Source organism: Panthera leo, chromosome B2 (assembly GCF_018350215.1).
Source record: "Panthera leo isolate Ple1 chromosome B2, P.leo_Ple1_pat1.1, whole genome shotgun sequence".
NCBI lineage: Eukaryota > Metazoa > Chordata > Mammalia > Carnivora > Felidae > Panthera > Panthera leo.
In genome coordinates this window covers 42,581,603-42,600,287 of record NC_056683.1, presented here as the reverse complement: position 1 = coordinate 42,600,287, position 18,685 = coordinate 42,581,603, and the positions used below count along the sequence as shown (strand labels likewise).

At 38.9% G+C, this 18,685-nt stretch overlaps 1 protein-coding gene and 1 long non-coding RNA gene across 6 annotated transcripts in view; one reads left to right on the top strand and one right to left on the bottom strand.

The window, feature by feature from the left end:
• The window catches only part of SUPT3H (SPT3 homolog, SAGA and STAGA complex component), a 536,625-nt gene that overhangs the window by 399,652 nt on the left and 118,288 nt on the right, over positions 1-18,685 (top strand). The window lies entirely within an intron of this gene.
• LOC122219982 lies at positions 5,100-17,225 on the bottom strand. Of its 2 annotated transcripts, XR_006202624.1 has the most exons (4): positions 16,748-17,225; positions 15,045-15,187; positions 5,504-5,602; positions 5,100-5,331 (listed from the first exon to the last, which is right to left on the bottom strand). It is a non-coding gene; the product is annotated as an uncharacterized LOC122219982 (long non-coding RNA). The 2 variants fall into 2 exon arrangements; XR_006202625.1 differs by lacking the exon at positions 5,504-5,602 and having other exon boundaries at positions 16,748-17,214.

The window sequence follows — 18,685 nt, the reverse complement described above, 5'->3', positions numbered from 1 at the left end:
AACCATCTGTGAACTATGGGCTCTAACTGAGGGTAGAGTCAGGCTTCTGCTTTGATTAGAGTGCTCCATATACTGGGTTTCGAAACTAGAAATGGGTAGGTTTTGTTGGGTTTTTTTAATTGCTCTCTATTTTTATAGGGTGTTTAATCGCTTGGGTTATGCTTTACTATAGAAAAAATTTAGAGCATGATTAGCCAAATGACTACCATCTTTATGATATAAATTTTATTTTATTTATTTATTTTTTCAACGTTTATTTATTTTGGAGACAGAGACAGAGCATGAACGGGGGAGGGTCAGAGAGAGAGGGAGACACAGAATCTGAAACAGGCTCCAGGCTCTGAGCTGTCAGCACAGAGCCCGACGCGGGGCTCGAACTCACGGACAGCGAGATCATGCCCTGAGCCGAAGTCAGCCGCTTAACTGACTGAGCCACCCAGGCGCCCCTATGATATAAATTTTAGTACCGCTCCCATTTTGTCTTCCACCCTCAGACCTATTTTTTACTATTCCTCTCTGGGTGAAATTTAAAAGATTTCTTCTTGTTACCCTTTCCCTAGACTATTGGGAAGCTAAATACATGGTGACAGCATTGAAACAGTGCTCATAGTAACCATGCTTTTCCAAATCCAAATCAAGATTTAGCATTTGTTGCCCACAAGTATCTTTTCTTATGTGGATAGAATATTTTATTTTTTTGGGGGGGGGGATAAACTTTATTTTTCAGATTTATTTAAATTCAAGTTAGTTAACATATAGTGTAGTCTTGGTTTCAGGAGTAGAACCCAGTAATTCATCACTTACATACAACACCCAGTGCTCATCCCAACAAGTGCCCTCCTTAGTGCCCATCACCCATTTAGCCCATCTCCCCACTCACCTCCCCTCCAGCAGCCCTCAGTTTGTCTCTGTATTTAAGAGTCTCTTATGGTTTGCCTTCCTCTCTAGTTTTATCTTATTTTTCCTTCCCTTCCCCTGTGTTCATCTGTTGTGCTTCTTAAATTCCATATATAATGGAAATCTGTATTTGTTTTTTTCGCTAACTTATTTTGTTAGCATAATACGCTCTAGTTCCATCCAAGTTGTTGCACACAGCAAGATTTCATTGTTTTTGATCACCAAGTAATTTTCTATTGTATATAAATATTCCACATCAGTTCTGTGGACATTTGGGTTCTTTCCACAATTTGGCTATTATTGATAGCACTGCTATAAACACTAGAGTGCATGTGCCCCTTTGAATCAGCATTTTTGAATCCTTAGGATGAATAACTAGCAGTGCAATTGCTGGGTCATAGGGTAGTTTTGTTTTTAATTTTTTGAGGAACCTTCGTACCCACTGGACTCCAGAGTGGCTGCATCAGTTTGCATTCCCACCAACAGTGCTAAAGGGTTCCCCTTTCCTCCACATCCTCACCCACATCTGTTGTTGCCTGAGTTATTAAGTTTAGCCATTCTGACAGGTGTGAGGTGGTATCTCATTGTGGTTTGGATTTGTATTTCCCTGACGATAAATGATGTTGAGCATCTTTTCATGTGTCTGTTAGCCATCTGGATGTCTTCTCTGGAAAAGTATCTATTTATGTCTTTTGGCCATTTCTTCACTGGACTCTTGTTTTTTGGGTATTGAGTTTGGTAAGTTCTTTATAGACTTTGGATGCTAACCCTTTATCCAATATGTCATTTGCAAATATTTTCTCCCATTCCGTCAGCTGCCTTTTAGTTTTGTTGGTTGTTTCCCTTGCTGTGCAGAAGCTTTTTATCTTGATGAAGTCCCGATAGTTCATTTTTGCTTTTGTTTCCCTTGCCTCCGAGACGTTTCTGGTAAGAAATTGCTGCGGCCAAGGTCAAAGAGGGTGCTGCCTGTTTTCTCCTGTAGGATTTTGATGCTTATAGAATATTTGAAATCAGAACTTGGTAGTAAAATATAAGAACAATGATTACCATTCACTTCTACCTTCCCCACATCAAGCAAGTTTCAATTTTAGTAAAACAGAGAACCATTTTTGAGGATAAAGATACACACCAGTGCTGCAAACTAAACATTTGTGTCTACCAGTGGTAATGCATGTGTGTAGGGCTCGCTGCTGTGTTTAGTCTCGCATAAATGGATATTTGACTAACACATCTGATTATACTGTTCAATTAGGTTTTTATGGAATCAATCAATATTTTCTTTCCCAAATAATTTCAGTTTGTTCTTTTTAAAATGATATCCTTCTCTTTCAAAAGATCCATCGCAAGGGTTTTCTTAGAGATCAGTCCACCGACTTGTTTATAAAACACCTTGGCAGAGAAGAGTTTTAAAATATCACCGAATTTAAGAACACCACAGGATTTACCACTAATTTACATTTAATGTTTATAGTTCTCAAATTGTGGTTGTTGTAATAACCAAAATATTTTTGCCCTGAATATTTGGTGGATTATATTTCCCTATTCTTTCTCCTTCACCCACATTCCCCACAGTAGGTGGGCAGATTGTTGTTACATAGTCTGGCTTTTATTTATCTGTATTGGTTTAATCTCTACAAGTTAGTCATTCTAAATATGAAAATAAATGTACTCTGTGGCAAGATTTTTGTCTTTTTAATCCTGTAGTTTGTTTAGTGGAATTAACAGCTCATTGCCTGTTTGGTATAGGTAATTTCCCGCTATTCCTGTGTTGCGTCCGTGCTAGGGAGCTGCCTTTACTTCGGTTCTTAATGTTGCCACCACTTTATGACATCATGCCAATCAAGCTGTTTAATCAAGACTTTTTCCTAGATCATTGCATTCCTCATTGAGAAATAAGAATTCTAGATGAAGCTATAAATATTTAGTGATCAGTGCAATCCATTGTATTTGTCTGTCTGTCGAGAACTATCCTTTCCATAAAGCAGTGGTCCAAAAGGCAATTCACATCTTGCCAGCCTTCTCCTTTTCATGACTCTCCATTTTCTGTAGAAGAGTCTCAACTTCTTAGCATGATAGTAATACATTGTTTTATAATCTGGCCTCAGATAGCCTTTTCATGTTCGTCTCTCACCATTCCTGATCCTCCTCTTTTTTAATATTCTTTCCCAAATCATGCATGTGCACACACAAAACATACACACACACACACACACACACACACACACACACACTGCTTAACGAACCCCTTTGGATTTGTAGTTCTCTAAATGGGTGTTTACTTTTCTTCCCTTTGCTGAGCCTTCTCGATCTGCAACATCAATGTTCAGATATTTCAGTAGGTGATAGATTGTAACTCATTGTATTTACTTAATTTAACTTACTAAATAAAGTCCTTGAGAGCGTGGACTTACTTTAAACGTTATAAACTTCCAATAAATATTTTCCAAATAAGGTAACTAAAAATAGGCATAATTTTGTAGCTAACATATGTATTATTAATATATCCTTTGGATGATTTGAATATTTGTTGTTTTATTTAAAGCATGCAGTTTTGGGGCGGCTGGGTGGCTCAGTTGGTTACATGTCTGACTTCAGCTCGGTCATGATCTTGCAGTTTGTGGGTTCAAGCCCCGCATCGGGCTTTGTGCTGACAGCTTAGAGGCTGGAGCCTGCTTCGGATTCTGTCTCTCTCTCTCTCTCTCTCTCTCTCTCTCTCTCTCTCTCTCTGCTCCTCCCCCACTTGCTCACTCTCTTTCTCTCGCTCTCTCAAAAATAAATAAAACCTTAAAAAATTTTAAAGAATGTAGTTTCCAGGTATATAAAACCAGTCATTTTTGACTCACATAGGATTCAAACAGGATATCATAATTAGTTATGTACCTCTGTGAACTTTTCATATCAGGAGTTCTCCAACGAATCTCTTTCAGGTGCTTTCCAGTTATTAATGGATTTCATTGGTCAGATAACTTTCTGTTCAAATTATAATAGTGGCTTTTCCAGGTTTGGCTATAGAAGTTCTTCTAACCATACTGCTTTGGCATTGATCTCTGCTGTGTCCCAAATTTGTCTACAAGCTGACACTGAGCATCAATTCCAGTTCAGTCAGTTGATTTTGTTTCAAAAGGACCAACACCATCTGTGACTATTGGTCCATTCCACCTAGTGGTCAAGTCAGAACATTTGACAATAAATGTTCCATACCTTTTCTCGTGTATTTGCTGCAGTTGTAAGATTTTATGATTTGGCATCTATACATAACAACATACTTACTTCTCTGATCCATGAAATACCTCTTCTGGATAATTCTTTTAGTTATTGGCTGATTTGTACTTAGAAGGTAGTTTGAATTTTCAGGTGCCTTAAGTTACTGTTGAATTTTTTGTGGCATGAAAATTTTGCATCTCCACTCGTACGTACTTTACACAATAGGAAAGTGTTGTTTCACTTAGTTCTTCTAACACTAAGGAACAGGTTACCCATAAATCACCATATCCACAAAAATTACGTTTGAGTTTAACCTGCCTCATGTATGGCATTTATAAACTACGGGGTTATTGAATTAATAATTTATTAATAATAACCATCACTACTGTGGCTCTTATACTCAGTTACAAAGGGTAATATTTAGCCATATACCCACAGTTAATATGGCCATGTAATAAGCTGTTTTAAGCATGATTTTTAAAGTAACCAAGTAATAAGTATTAGCAATTTTGGGCATTTTAAAGTGTTTATTAAATGTTGCTTTTAAAAGTCCCTGAAGAAAGGGCATCGAGGTTTTGTAGTTGTTCGGCACCTCAGACAGAAGACAGTCATTGATAATGGGTTTCTTGACCTGTTCTCAAGTATGGAAAAGCTGTAAGTACAAAAGTGAACACTTTTGCGAAAACACACTATAGAAAAATCTGAAATCACTGGAGTAATTGTTTTTATTTTGAAAAAAATACCTTATTATATAAAAGCTCTTAAATAACTTAAGAGCTTTTAAATAATTCAAAATTAGACTCTTTTTACCAAAATTCGGTACGTCCACAAATCTCTCCAAAAAATATTACTGTATTCCTTTGCTGTATCTGTGGAAGTTACCCGAGGGAGGGGGAGACTGGAGGGGTGAGGAAGATGGGGAGGGAGGAAGAGGGAAATAGATGAAGGAAAAGGGGAAAAAAAGAAGAAAAAAATGCAATCTTTTGGTGAAGGTTTTTTAATATATTATAACCAAGGAGTGATGAGTTATCTTGGTTGCCTGGAGATTATTTCTTTGGGATATCAGTCATCTCAAACTCATAAATTCTTCTAAAAAATTCTTCTCGTGGTATTCTTTTAAATCATTCCAGTTACTTGTGTGGGACTTGGGTGCTTACAAATGACTATAGGCCAGTTGATTATATTGGGGAGTTACTGAAAGAACTATGGATCCTCTGTGGCAAGAGACAGCTGTGAGAAAATTTATAAGTCATTTGTAATGCATTTTAATGTTGAATCTCATCTCTACCCTTCCCTTGCTTCCACCCCCACACCCCCTGCCCAAGGAAAAAACAAACCAAAGCTAGGGGGGAAAAATCATATTTCATTTCAGCTAGAAAAATGTATTTTGTTTAAGTTGTACCGAGAGTTTTTCAGTGTTTACTTGGTTGTGGAGAAGTTCACTATCTCGTATATCAGCGGAAACATAAGATGATACAGCTTTCAGGAGAAAAGTGCGACTCTGTCAAACACATGAAAAGAAAAAACAAACCCGTATGTCCTTTGATCCAGAAACTGCATTTCTAGGTACAATGCTGAAGAAATAATTGAACAAAAGCTTTATTTATAACTCAAATGTGTTTGTTGCTATTTTTAACAGAAAAAATTTTGACCATGGAAATATTAAATTTGTAATGTTTCTTAGCATAGCTTTTGATATACTCCATAGGGTTTAAAAAATGTCTATTACGTCTATTATTTAAATACTATTTTGTAAATATATTAATATTAATATTAATTAATACATTATATCATGTATTGATATGTAACTATTAATATTCAATATACTTTTGAGTTGCTTTTTGGCCTAATTTATATAGGAGAATATTTAAAATAAATAGATATATGTTCCAAGTGGCTGAATATTTTGTTTGTGACCCTATTAGGTGTTTTAGTTACTTTATTGCATAGCAGTCAAATATATTTAGAGATATTATTTTAGCCTTGGGAATTTATTAGAATTTACTTGGTGTTTTAATATGTGGTGACCTTTTGTAACTGATCCATGGACAGCACAGGGAGACACTTATGTGTCTATTACATCGTCATTATGAATAGTATTCACTTCCTTTTTATCATTAGTCTACAAACTCTTTTTGATCACAGAACCTTCATCAGTAAAAATCTGAGACTTGGTTAGATATATTAGTAGATTGTTTTAACACTAGGATTTTATTCACACTTAGAGCTCGCACTTACACCTGCCCTAGCAAAAGCCCAATCCTGGTTAAATCCAATTCTTTGCTTATTTTATAGCTACACATTATGCCTGTTCCCCAGCAGCAGAACATGACTGAAGGAAAACACAATCAAGCTAACTATTATCGCTTCACATTGCCAACTAAGAACCTCAAATTGGCCTTAGTGCTGCCTGGCAATTTTAGAGAATCCATAGTGCATCCATTCTGCCACTGACCTTAATAACTGTTTAAACTGCTGTTGCAGAAGACCTCTAGCACCCCTCTTGTCCTTGCTCAGCTGGTAAACCCACTTCCTGTCTCCCTGCAAAAAGGGGAGCAGTGAGGGGTGCCTGGGTGGCTCAGTCGGCTGGGCAGCTGACTTCAGCTCAGGTCATGATCTCGCAGTTCGTGAGTTCGAGCCCCACGTCGGGCTCTGTGCTGACAGCTCAGAGCCTGGAGCCTGTTTCAGATTCTGTGTCTCCCTCTCTCTGACCCTCCCCTGTTCATGCTCTGTCTCTCTCTGTCTCAAAAATAAATAAATGTTAAAAAAATTTAAAAAAAAAGGGGGGGGGGAGCAGTGAGAGGAGTGCTTCCGAAAGTCCTACCACAACCCGATACGCTTCATTCATTTCTATCCAACAGCAAAGTGCTGTGATTTTCCCTGCCTCAACACAGACAGAAACCCTTCCAGCTACTTTTTTGTCCTCCTTTACTGTAGGACTTCTCAAAAGAGATTGCATTTGTTCTCCTCCCATTCTCTCTAGAACCCACTTGAATCACATTTTCATCCCCATCATCCTATGTAAATGGCTCTTGTTAAGGTCACAGTAGCCTCCACTGTTGCCAGATACATTGATCAGTCGTCCATCTTTCTCCAGATGTTCGCTCTCAGTGGCTCTCAACCGGGCAAATGCATTGCCTCTCGCAGACTTTGTCGCATACTGTTCCCTACCCCTCTCATCTCCCTCAGAACTCTGCTCACATCTCACGTCACCACAGAGACCCACCCCAACCTTGCAACAGAGAGATGCTGCAGACTGAATTGTGTCCCCTCATAAAAACGTATGTGGAAGCCCTCTAATGTGACAGTATTTGGAAATGGGGCCTTTGGGAGATAATCAGGTGTGATGAGGTCATAGGCAAGGCCTTCGTGATAGGACTAGTGCCCTTGTAAGAAAAGGAACAGATGCCAGAAAACTCTGCCATGTGAGGACACTGTGAGAAGGCAGCTGTCTGCAGGCCAGGAAGAGAGTCCGCACCAGAACCTGACAGTGCTAACATCTTGATCTAGGACTTACAGCCTCCAGAACTATGAGAAGTAAATTTCTGTTGTTTAAGCCACCAAATGTGTGGCATTTTGTTATGGCAGCCTGAGCAGATGAAGACAAGAAGAATCCCTCTCCTATCCCATCCTTCTCTGTCCACTTCCCCTACTATATTTTGTTCATAGCAGTTATCAGTCTCTTTTATATGTTTATTATTTGTCTCCCCCCCCCCCACTAGAATGTAAGCTCCAGGAGGTCAAGAACATTGTCTTTTTTTTTTTTCACTGCAGTGCCCACAATAGTGTAGATCCATAGTAGGTGCTCTATAAATATAGCGATATTAACAAAAAAGTTAATAATAATGAAAATATTTCCAAACCTCTGTAAATCATAGATGTTTCATCATTTGGAAAACCTTTCTATTTTTACTGCTTTTGCCTTTAGAGGGATACATAAGTTGTGGTTTTCACTTTAAATATCTGCTAGCATCCAGTGGCCACGAGAAAAGTTCAGCAGATTTATAACTCTTAGACTCTAAAGGGAAAAAAGCATTAATTTGTCTTCAAGTTCTATAACTTTCAACTTCCTCTGCTCAGAGGTAGCCTGCGAGACTTTGGGTGATGCAGAAGATCTCTATGTTCATTCTGCATCTCAATTCAAAATGTTGCATAGAATCTGCTGTCGGTGGTCTTTTTTTTTTTTTTTTAACTGGCACAGTGAAGATGTCCTCCTGTACCAAGTGAGGTGACACCAACCACACCGTCCTTGCCCTGAACAGACCCTGCTCGCGACTGCACTGCAATCAGCCCGTCTGTGTGCGAGCACTGCCCTCCTTCAGGATGTTTTATTCACCACGTGTAACTCTGGGGCATATGGGCCGATTTAGGGTAGCAGTGTCAGTCCATGTAAAACGTGTTCTGTTTTCTTTAATTAAAAATAAGTCTAAATAGGTGTTCCAGGATTTCTTTCACATCCCAAATGGTCATTTGGGCCACCCACCCCCCCCCCCCCGTTTTTTTTCTCTCTTTCATCAATTAGAAACCCAGAGGCATATTAAAAGTAAGCTGTTCACTGCTGGGATGTTTCTATAAATACCTCCTTCAGTTTCTAGCCATTTTTGCTGTATGTAAACCAGTTCTCCCAAATTAGGAGGCAGAAATTTAAGCCTTTTTCTTCATTGTTGCTGGACCCTTCATCAGTAGAAACTGGCTCTCCTGTTTTGATTCATATCTATGCTTGTTCTAACTTTGTTTATCTTTCCTTTCAGTCTTCTTGAGCCAGTTGGTTTGGATGCACCTGTTATTAACAGTATATGTATAATGGGATTTTGAGTTTTGCCCCAAATCTTAAGATTTTTTTCTTTAATTTGTTTCAATTAATGAGATGACCCTATTTACATTTATTGACATAGCCCATATGATTTTATCTTATTTTATGATTCTGTCTTTTATGCTTCCCTGCCCATTTTCTTTGTCTTTAATTTGTAATTTCAGAGCCTACCATCATTTAAAGCCTTCAGTGGCTATTTTTAAATTCTAAGGAAACTTGAACCTATATGTCTCGGGGCGCCTGGGTGGCTCAGTCGGTTAAGCGGCCGACTTCGGCTCAGGTCATGATCTCGCGGTCCGTGAGTTCGAGCCCTGCGGCGGGCTCTGTGCTGACAGAGCCTGGAGCCTGTTTCGGATTCTGTGTCTCCCTCTCTCTGACCCTCCCCCGTTCATGCTCTGTCTCTGTCTCAAAAATAAATAAACGTTAAAAAAAAAAATTAAAACCTATATGTCTCAATTTATCAACCTTCCAAATAAATTAGTATTTTTTCATTTGATAAATACGCTTTGATTACCCACTAGGTGCTTGCTACTGTACTTTATCTGGGGGTATGGTATAAGATTCATAATATAGTTATTTCCTTGACAGAATGTTTGATACACCAGAGAAATAGACATAATAGTAATGATAGCAAGTCCTGTATAGGACTTACTACATGTCAGACACTGTTCTAAACCCTAATGTATATATTATCTCATGTCACAGTCTACCCATGGAGTAGGTTCTATTATCCACCCCCCGCCCCCGGCCTTTGCAGACAGAGGACCTTGAAGCATGGAGATTATGCCTAGCCTAGGATCACAGTTTAAAAAATGTAAGTGCTAGGAAGGAAAATGGGTGTGTGGACTATCTGGAAAAGCAAAGTAGGAGAGAAGTAGTGATGTTTATCTGGAAAAAAAAAAAACAAAAAACCTTGAGTTTGATTGTATATAGTTACTAGCCTCCCTGATGTCAAGGCTGATAAAGACACTTTGCTTTATTTCTGCTTCTCAGGTAATTGCTGAGCAGAATCACACATCAGAAAAGATACTGGATTTCTCATACTTGTTTCTCTAATGTGAATCATTGTTATCTTGAATCCACAATTTTCAAAACCATAGTCGATAAAACTATGTCTTCTTTCAGAACTTTTAAAAACACATGAAGGGCCAAGGACACTCAGTTATTACATATTGATGTGAATCAGATTTCTTACATCTTAATCATTAGCTGAAAGGGACTTTCTGTAAACAGTTTTGGTTTCCAAGGAGTAAAGTAGTTTTGAACCTTAGAGAAATTTGAAGAGTAGAGAACATTAAGTGATATGCTCTATTATTGTATGCTTGTGGGAAAGAAAATGCAAGAGAGAGATTCTAGGAAGTTGAGATTTCAGAAATAATGTGAGAACCTATCAAACACCCACTTTGGGTTTTCAGAATTTTGGTGCATATGGGAAGGGGCAAAATTCTTTTATTTAATTCGCCCCTTTGGAGCCTCCCATAAACTGAGTATAATCCAGATGCATATGGGTTAAAGAGCTTTTTTAGATTACATGAGACATTAGCCACCATTTAAGATAGTATTTCTATGAGAAGATGTATTTTTAATTTAAAACAAACTTTTAAGATCTATTTATGAGTTGGGAGTTTTCTATAATTTAGTTTTAAACGTGAATCTCTACATGTTCACAAATTTTCAACGACCCAGAACTGCTTGTCATCTGTAGAAATTCTTTTATCAATTTATTTTCTCTGGAAATGGAAAACTACTGGTTTTAGGAACCAAGACTGAGTAAAAATTCGGTACCTCCGCCTGCTTTTTTATAAGGTTATTTAGGAAAGTATTTTCTCTTGATTAAAGGACTTGATGATTGTATTTAGGCCTTCGTATAATTTATGTGCAAACTACCGGCAATGTCCTAATGGTCAATTAATGATATAGATAATCTATTTGAATAAGAGAAGTGTTGGCTGCGTGTAGGAAAGAGGTCTTTGTTTTCAGGATAATGAAGCAAAGGTGTCATGGGAGTTACACTTCCACAGGAGTCACCACTATTCTTTCTGTGATTGTACACACTCTGTATGAAGATGATGGATTCATATAAAGACTAGGGATGACAAATAAGCTAAATTTATAAAACGTTGATTCAAATTTGTTTGCTATGTTGTTTAGAAAACTAGTTAACCCTACAAATAGACACATTTCTCATATTGTAAGGATGTGCATCTTCTAAGCAACCTAAGGATAGAAATACAGCTGGGCCTCAGGAACTACGGCTCAGACACCAATAAAATCAGTTTTTTCTTTCTCTTTCTGATCTCTGCTTCCCTTAATACGTGGGCTTAATTTTTCTCTCCCCGTTGAACTGTCTTTTTATTGGTAGCTAACATGCTGCCAGAGCAGGTGCTGGCAAGTGAGTTTCTTCATCTAAAAAGAAAGAGACCCTTAGGGGCGCCTGGGTGGCTCAGTCGGTTGGGCATCCGACTTCAGCTCAGGTCACGATCTCACAGTCTGTGAGTTCGAGCCCCGCGTCGGGCTCTGGGCTGATGGCTCAGAGCCTGGAGCCTGTTTCAGATTCTGTGTCTCCCTCTCTCTCTGCCCCTCCCCTGTTCATGCTCTGTCTCTCTCTGTCCCAAAAATAAATAAACGTTAAAAAAAAAAAAAAAAAAAAAAACTTTAAAAAAAAAAAAGAAAGAGACCCAGTTCTCTGGATTACCAGTTTCAAATCTCTGGAAGTGGGCCCTGATCGACCCAGCTTGTGCTGGGTGTCCAGACGTAGACCTGGCAGTGTGGCTGGAGGGCAGGAACACGCTGCATCACTCTAAAGAGGAGGCTGGCAGGGTAGCCTTGCAGCGATGGGGCAGCGATGGGGCAGCGAGAGCAGGTAGATAGTGCCTGAACCGCTTACTGCCCCGGCCCATTCATCCATTCATTCACTCATCGTTCCTAGCATGCCCACAAATATGCTGGAGTTGATCTTGAGACCATCGGTATTTTCCTTCAAAAATTATTTTCATAATCTAAATCTAGTTTCTTTTTAAAAGCTGCAGGGGCTGTTACACAGTTATCTGAGACTTAAAGGAAAATGGCTCATGAGAGAGTAAGTCCAGAAATCCCACTAACGTTCACAGAATGACAAAGGGAGAAAGTAAAATGTGCTTCAGTCAAGCTTTTCCTCTCAAAAAATATCCTTGCTCAAACTGTAAAACATTTCAACAAAAACATGTCTTCAAATATGTTATTTCAAAAACTGCATTACTTAAGCAAATATTTAAATACTATATTAGTTTCTCTGCAGACTTGACTTGAATTTAATTCTACCAGTCTGCCAAATATGTTGAAACTCCAAATCCATTTTCATTTGCCAGGTTAAATGTTTATTTTGTTTTCCCACATAATATGCTCTTTAAAGTGTCACAAGCATACCGAATCTGATTTCTTTTTAATAGGGACTTAGTAGGTTTTTTTTTTAATCTTTTCAGTTAATGGCACAGGATATGCCTCTCTTAAGGAATATGCAAAGGTATGCTTACCTTCCTACCTACTGAAAGTAACCCCTGCCTTTGTTGTTGGAAAATAGAAATTAACTCACTTAAAGGAAGTTAAAAATATGTCTCTGGGGCGCCTGGGTGGCTCAGTCGGTTAAGCGGCCGACTTCAGCTCGGGTCATGATCTCGCGGTCCATGAGTTCGAGCCCCGCGTCGGGCTCTGTGCTGATAGCTCAGAGCCTGGAGCCTACTTCGGATTCTGTGTCTCCCTCTCTCTGACCCTCCCCCATTCATGCTCTGTCTCTCTCTGTCTCAAAAATAAATAAACGTTAAAAAAATATATATGTCTCCTAAATTTACCTACGTTTTTGAAGCCTCACTGTTATTTCCTCATAATCAGAATACTGAAGACTTTTCTTGTACTGGAGAATGTCTAGTTTGACTAGTGACTCTGTGTAGACTAGTACAGTGGAAAGGTATTGGGCTATGGTGACTTACAAGTAACTAACATTATTTGATTATAAGATTTCCCCTTTCTTCTGCTCATCGATGTTTATCTGACCCAGACAATCATTTGAACATTTTGCTCTTATTTTTGAAGAACATTTACATGCCTTTGAATATTCCAGTCTCTTAGATATTCCTTTGTAGAAAAAAAACCTGTTTGCTAATAGCTTTCAGCATATTTCTTACTTATTTTTAAAAGACAGATATTCAGCTTCCATATGAATTGCACAGCTGTTTGTACTTTTTGCAGAGTTCATTCGTATATCTTGTTAGGTTTCTTGTATTAGACCTAATTCACTACAGAAAGGAGCATGTTGAGGGGGAGGTGTTTGAAGACCTAGTGATAGTGATCTTCCTACCCTTGAACTTCCCAGGAAAAAAAAAAGTACCTGGAATTCTTTTTTCTTTCTGCATCTATTATGAAAGTGCAGATTCTTACTTACCTCTTCTGTTCAGTTTCACATGGCCTCCTCATTTGCTAAATCCAGTGCCCTTCTGTGTGAGAAATGGGAGTCATGGGTAAAGTCGATGCAGCGGGTTAAATGGCTGCATCACTGCTGAGGGTGAAATAGTTCACACACATTTTTACGGTTTTGAAATATCTGGCTGTTTTCCAGAAGTTAGGAACCCACTGGCTTCTCCCAATGGCATTTCTCCTAGGTCAGAATCATTGCAAATAGACGGAGACTGATTTCCATCGTGGACTTGAACAGGTTGTCCGGTCTCCTCAATCATTAGGACCCATGGCTCTGACATATTTCTACACATTTCAAGCCCTCCCTACGATACAGGATACACACAGAACCTCAGAACACCAGCGCTATATTCAAGAAGGGAGAACTCAGCCGCAGTCAGAGGAAGCAACCCAACCTAGAGATTCCCTTCCTGTGCTAGAGGCAAAACCAAGACCTAAAGTGCAGGTCTCCTGAGTCCAGGTCGGCATGCTCTTCACGAGGCACTCTAGTCTTCCTCTGATGGTACAGAATGGCCCTCACGATCACGTAAGAACATTTCAGAGCTGTACATTAGGATGGAAACTCAGTTGTTCCTGTTCAGCACTGTTGATTTTGAATATAGAGAGATTGAGCTGAAATTGTATTAGCCCTATAACGTACCCTGTCCGTGTGCCAGATACATCTTGAATGCCATCTTACTTGCTTTTTGTTTGTATCTTTCTCACCAAGATAAAATGGTGTATAATGTAGAACCTCTTGACTCGCTTGCGGTATTTGCATTTTTTGCAATTTTAAGTTTTTCATCAAAAAGTGAAGAGGCGTTTTTCAGATATGACGGCCTGCCTCGTCATGAAAATTCACCCTGCCCTTACTCATATCCAGTGCTGAAGATACCCTCTGTTACTTTCAAGTTCATCGTACTTGGGATCACTTCAGCCCTCCCCACCCCAGTCTACTTTAATCATCTTTTCTTTCTTCGATGAAGTTTGAGATTGGTGGCTTTTCATTGGCTGTATCTAGGATTCCAGTAAAAGGTTAGTAGACAACAGATCAAAAGTAGTTCCCAGCCTGCCAGCCAGCTTTCATGCAAAGTGCATAGACTAGCATTGGCAAGGCAGTTAAGCGCCCACTGGAGTGAGTCATTGGCCAAGTCAATCTTTATGTCACTCGCCTTCACTGATGGTTGTGCTGACCCTAACATATGAAGGGATTAAATGCAACTAAACCAGTTTCTTCCTAGAGCACCTCCGTCATTTTGGAGTTGGCTTAATAGTCTTGGCTATTGGTTTGACTTACCTCCTGGAAGCACTCCATGAAGTTAAAAAATGTGCAAAATGCATTTTTTAAAAAATGTTGGCGAGTGAGGTGATGGGAGAGAATCCTTACTCTTAAGCCTCAGCACTTACGAGCAGTAAAAATCAGGTCTGGAAATCAATATGATGGATCACTTAAATGTAATATCATATACCAACATGATAGAGACAGCTCCTTACCACCCAATATCCTTTCTCTTCTTCCTTTGTAATAAAACTGATTTGTAGCGGGTTGTGTTGCCACACAGCCACAATAGCACGTTCCTCTTCTTAACTTGCAGCTGGATTTGATCGTATGACTGAGATACGGCCAGTAAAATGTAAACAGAAGTACTGTAACTACCGTGTTAGTTTTCTTAAAACAGAAGTGCATTCACTTTTTTCTTACCTTCCTACATTTGACCACTTTATGCAGAGGTAATATCTGGAGCTTTAGAAGCCATTCTGACTCATGAAGACAAAGCCACACACAGTCTGCACGTTGTTAGATGTCAACGATATCTCAATAAAAGGAATAGATAACTTTTAAAACTGGAAAGAAAAAAAAAAAACACAGCTTAGAAAAATGTCTGAGCAGAAGCTGGAGGAGACTGAGGCCCTGGTGACTTCAACCAGTAATTATATCAAGCCTGAACTACTCCTCTCCAGAATTCATTTACGTGAAGAAAAATACACTTTTATCTTGCTTAAAGTAACTATAATTTGGGGTCAAATCGCATTCAGCTAAAAATATTTAAACTAGTAAAACTTGTGACTGAGACCCCAGGTTGATAAAATTGAGAATCAACTTCTAGAAAGTGATTAGTGTCTTAGGATAGGCCTGGTCTGCTATAAAAATTGTTTTCCTTAGAAGTTGGAAATGGACAGCATTTGACAGTTCTAGTCCATGTGGCAGTGACTGGACACTGTTTTGCCTGATGCTAGTAGAAATTCAGGTTCTCTCATATAGTGTCTGGGCTGTGCCAGTGAAGTGAACTCGTAAATTGTGAAGCAGAATTTCTTTTTTTTTTATTTTTTTTAATTTTCGTTAACGTTTATTTATTTTTGAGAGACAGCATGAGCGGGAGAGGGGCAGAGAAAGAGGGAGATACAGAATCCAAAGCAGGCTCCAGGCTCTAAGCTGTCAGCACAGAGCCCCACGCGGGGCTCGAACTCACAAGCTGTGAGATCATGACCTGGGCCGAAGTCGGGCGCTCAACCGACTGAGCCACCCAGGCGCCCCATAAAATTTCTTTGTGCCTCATCATGAGAGCAGATAATTCTTAGCTGTCATGTAAACTCATCACTTTTGCTCTGTCAAGGAAGCTGTTAAAAAGGTGGCTTGTCTAAGCCCTCTAACACAGGCCCTCTGGTTGGGCTCTCACGGACCGTTCCAGAGCTCCACTATGGACAAAGCTAAGGCCTTTTACATAGGACGTTAATTTTTTCCTTCTTGTCAGTTATTTCTCGGGCAATTGACAAAATAAGTCTCTTATTTTATATTGAAGAAATACTGTGTCATGTGGCTATGATTGTCAAAGAACTATGATATTTACAGGATGAGTGTTAATGTCTTAATGTGTTTCAGTCTCCTATTATTTAAAGAGTTTCGTTTATCTAAACTTCCCAACATCAAAAGATTGAAGAAATCACTCAGCATTTATTAGTAGATTTCCTGTCTCTTAAAATAGGAAAAAAGATTTGATTTTAGCTTTTTGCTGTTGTTGTTGTTAATCAAAATATCCATCGTGGTACTTAAGAAATTAAAATGCTGTGCTATAGAAAATAACTACCATCTGGGCTGTGTTTTTTTCTGCCCTCTAAAGAATACTACGCAAAGGAGGGCATGTAAAGTAGCCAGGCGTGCTTCATTTAACTATACTTATGGGATACCTGACGTGGTGCAGTAGGAGTATTACTTAAAAGTTGTATATAAATCAAATTATAGTTTATTTCATCATATCGTAAATGTACCAGCAAAGCACCAGTATTAAAGAATTCTAAGAGGATGGATTTCGAGCTATGAAGAATTTTAATTTGTTATTTTAACAAGATCATATTTTCATCATTCATTTCAGTGTTGCCTATGTGATGTTTTTTTAATTCACCTACCTGTGGGCAGTCTGGTTATGAAACCTGTTTTTCCATGACCGTCAGGCTACTAGACTGCTCTGACCAGCTAATTAAACTCTGTTCTCCCCTCACCCTGCTCCACCCACGTGGAGCCTCCTTCTTTCTTAGTCTTTGAAAGATGATGATCTTCCCAGACAGATGAGATCATGCTTATGTCACAATAATGTTCTCCCTCTTAAAAGCTACAACCTAGCAACAGATGTGCATGTGTGCGCACACACACACATACACACACGCACACTACATTATACATATCCTCAAGTGTTAAGCCCAACTGTTTGTTCCCCTGGCGTCATTATCCTAATCAAGGGTGTCAGTCATCACAAAAGATGATAAAGTCTTTATTATAGGCTGATAGAAGTATTTTTTATCTTTTACTAAACTGTGGTATACCTGTCTTCTTTCCAATGTTCTCTTTAGACTGCGTGGTATTATAAACAGAGCATTGGCTTTGGACTCAGACAAATCTAATTACAGTTCCATCCCTTACCTTGTGCAGGGTATCCTTGTTACCCTGGACAAATTACTAAATGTTTCCAAGTCTCAGATTGTTCAGCGGGACCTGCATCACAGAACTGTTGGAAAGGATTTGTGGTAGCAAATGTAATGGACCTCGCTCAGTGCCCAGCACTCACGAGTTGTAGCTATCTTGAACAAAATCTCCTCTATAAAAATGTACAATACAGCTAAATTCGTATAGATAGACATACAAATGGAATAGAGTTTAGATACAACCTTACTTTCATAATGACTACAGTCAGAACCAGTGAAGGAATTTACAGCATATACGAACGATCAAGTTATCAGGCTATCTATCTAACACTAACTGCTCTCCTCCAGGAAAATGACTCTGAAAATGGAGCATGTTTCTTAAGAAGTCACTGTGCAAAGTAATTCTGGAATACTTGTCCACTTATTAATTTGTTCATGTTGGGGTGCATTTCTAGATCTTGTCAAAACTGCACATAGTTCAAGTTTTAGGGCTTTCAGTTCTGTAAAAACAAAACCCGTTTCTTACTAGAGCCACTAAAGAACATTTCAGGTAGAATATTCTAGATTATTGCACATTTTATAGGCATCTAGAATTGTAACATGTAGTAGTAATGTACAGTTGTACCCTTTGGGTAATTCTACTTGGGTAAAACTTGGGTAATCCTGTCTACAGTCAGAAAGAAAATGTCATAGGTAAGTAAGGAGTTTTGTTTTAGGAGTCAGTGATACAGTGAAAAGAACACTGGTTTGGAGGAGATATCTTAAATCGTTCTAGCAATATGTCCTGCCTTGATGAAAAGCCACAAAAACTCTCATCCAAGCGCTAAACATATGACCGGCCCTGCATGGCTTCTCAGATCAGAAAGGATCAGGAGAGGTTGGGGGTGGTGAGGCTGGGTGAAGAGTGCACAGAATTCTCTGCACTAATTTTGCAAATTTTATGTAAATTAAACTGATTTCAAAATAAGCTTTCTTAAAAAGCCACAGAGTCGGCAAGCTTTAGCTTCTTTGTCTACAAAAGGAAGATGTTGATAATAGCTGATCTTCCTACCCCTTAGGGTTGCAGAGAGGGCCAACAAGTAAGGCAACGTACATAAGACTCAAAAGTGCTGCTGTTCTGTCTGTGCTGTGATTCTCCCTCCCTTGACCACCCACTTTACCACCTCTGATCTTCCCTTCTGTTGTCCTTTGCCTCTTTAAAGTTTTTGTGGTTACTTTAAGGTGAAACACTGCCTCACATCACGAAGTTACTAAAAGCAATTCTCCTTTCTGCGTCTTTCTACATAATCCATTCCACACCCTCTGTGGCATGCCTTCTGTAAGCCTTCTTACTTCAGAGCTGGGCCTAATGGCCACTGACATTTAATCAAATAACAGTTAGAATACATTTACTTATGAGTAAAGGCTGATTAAAATTTGGGCACT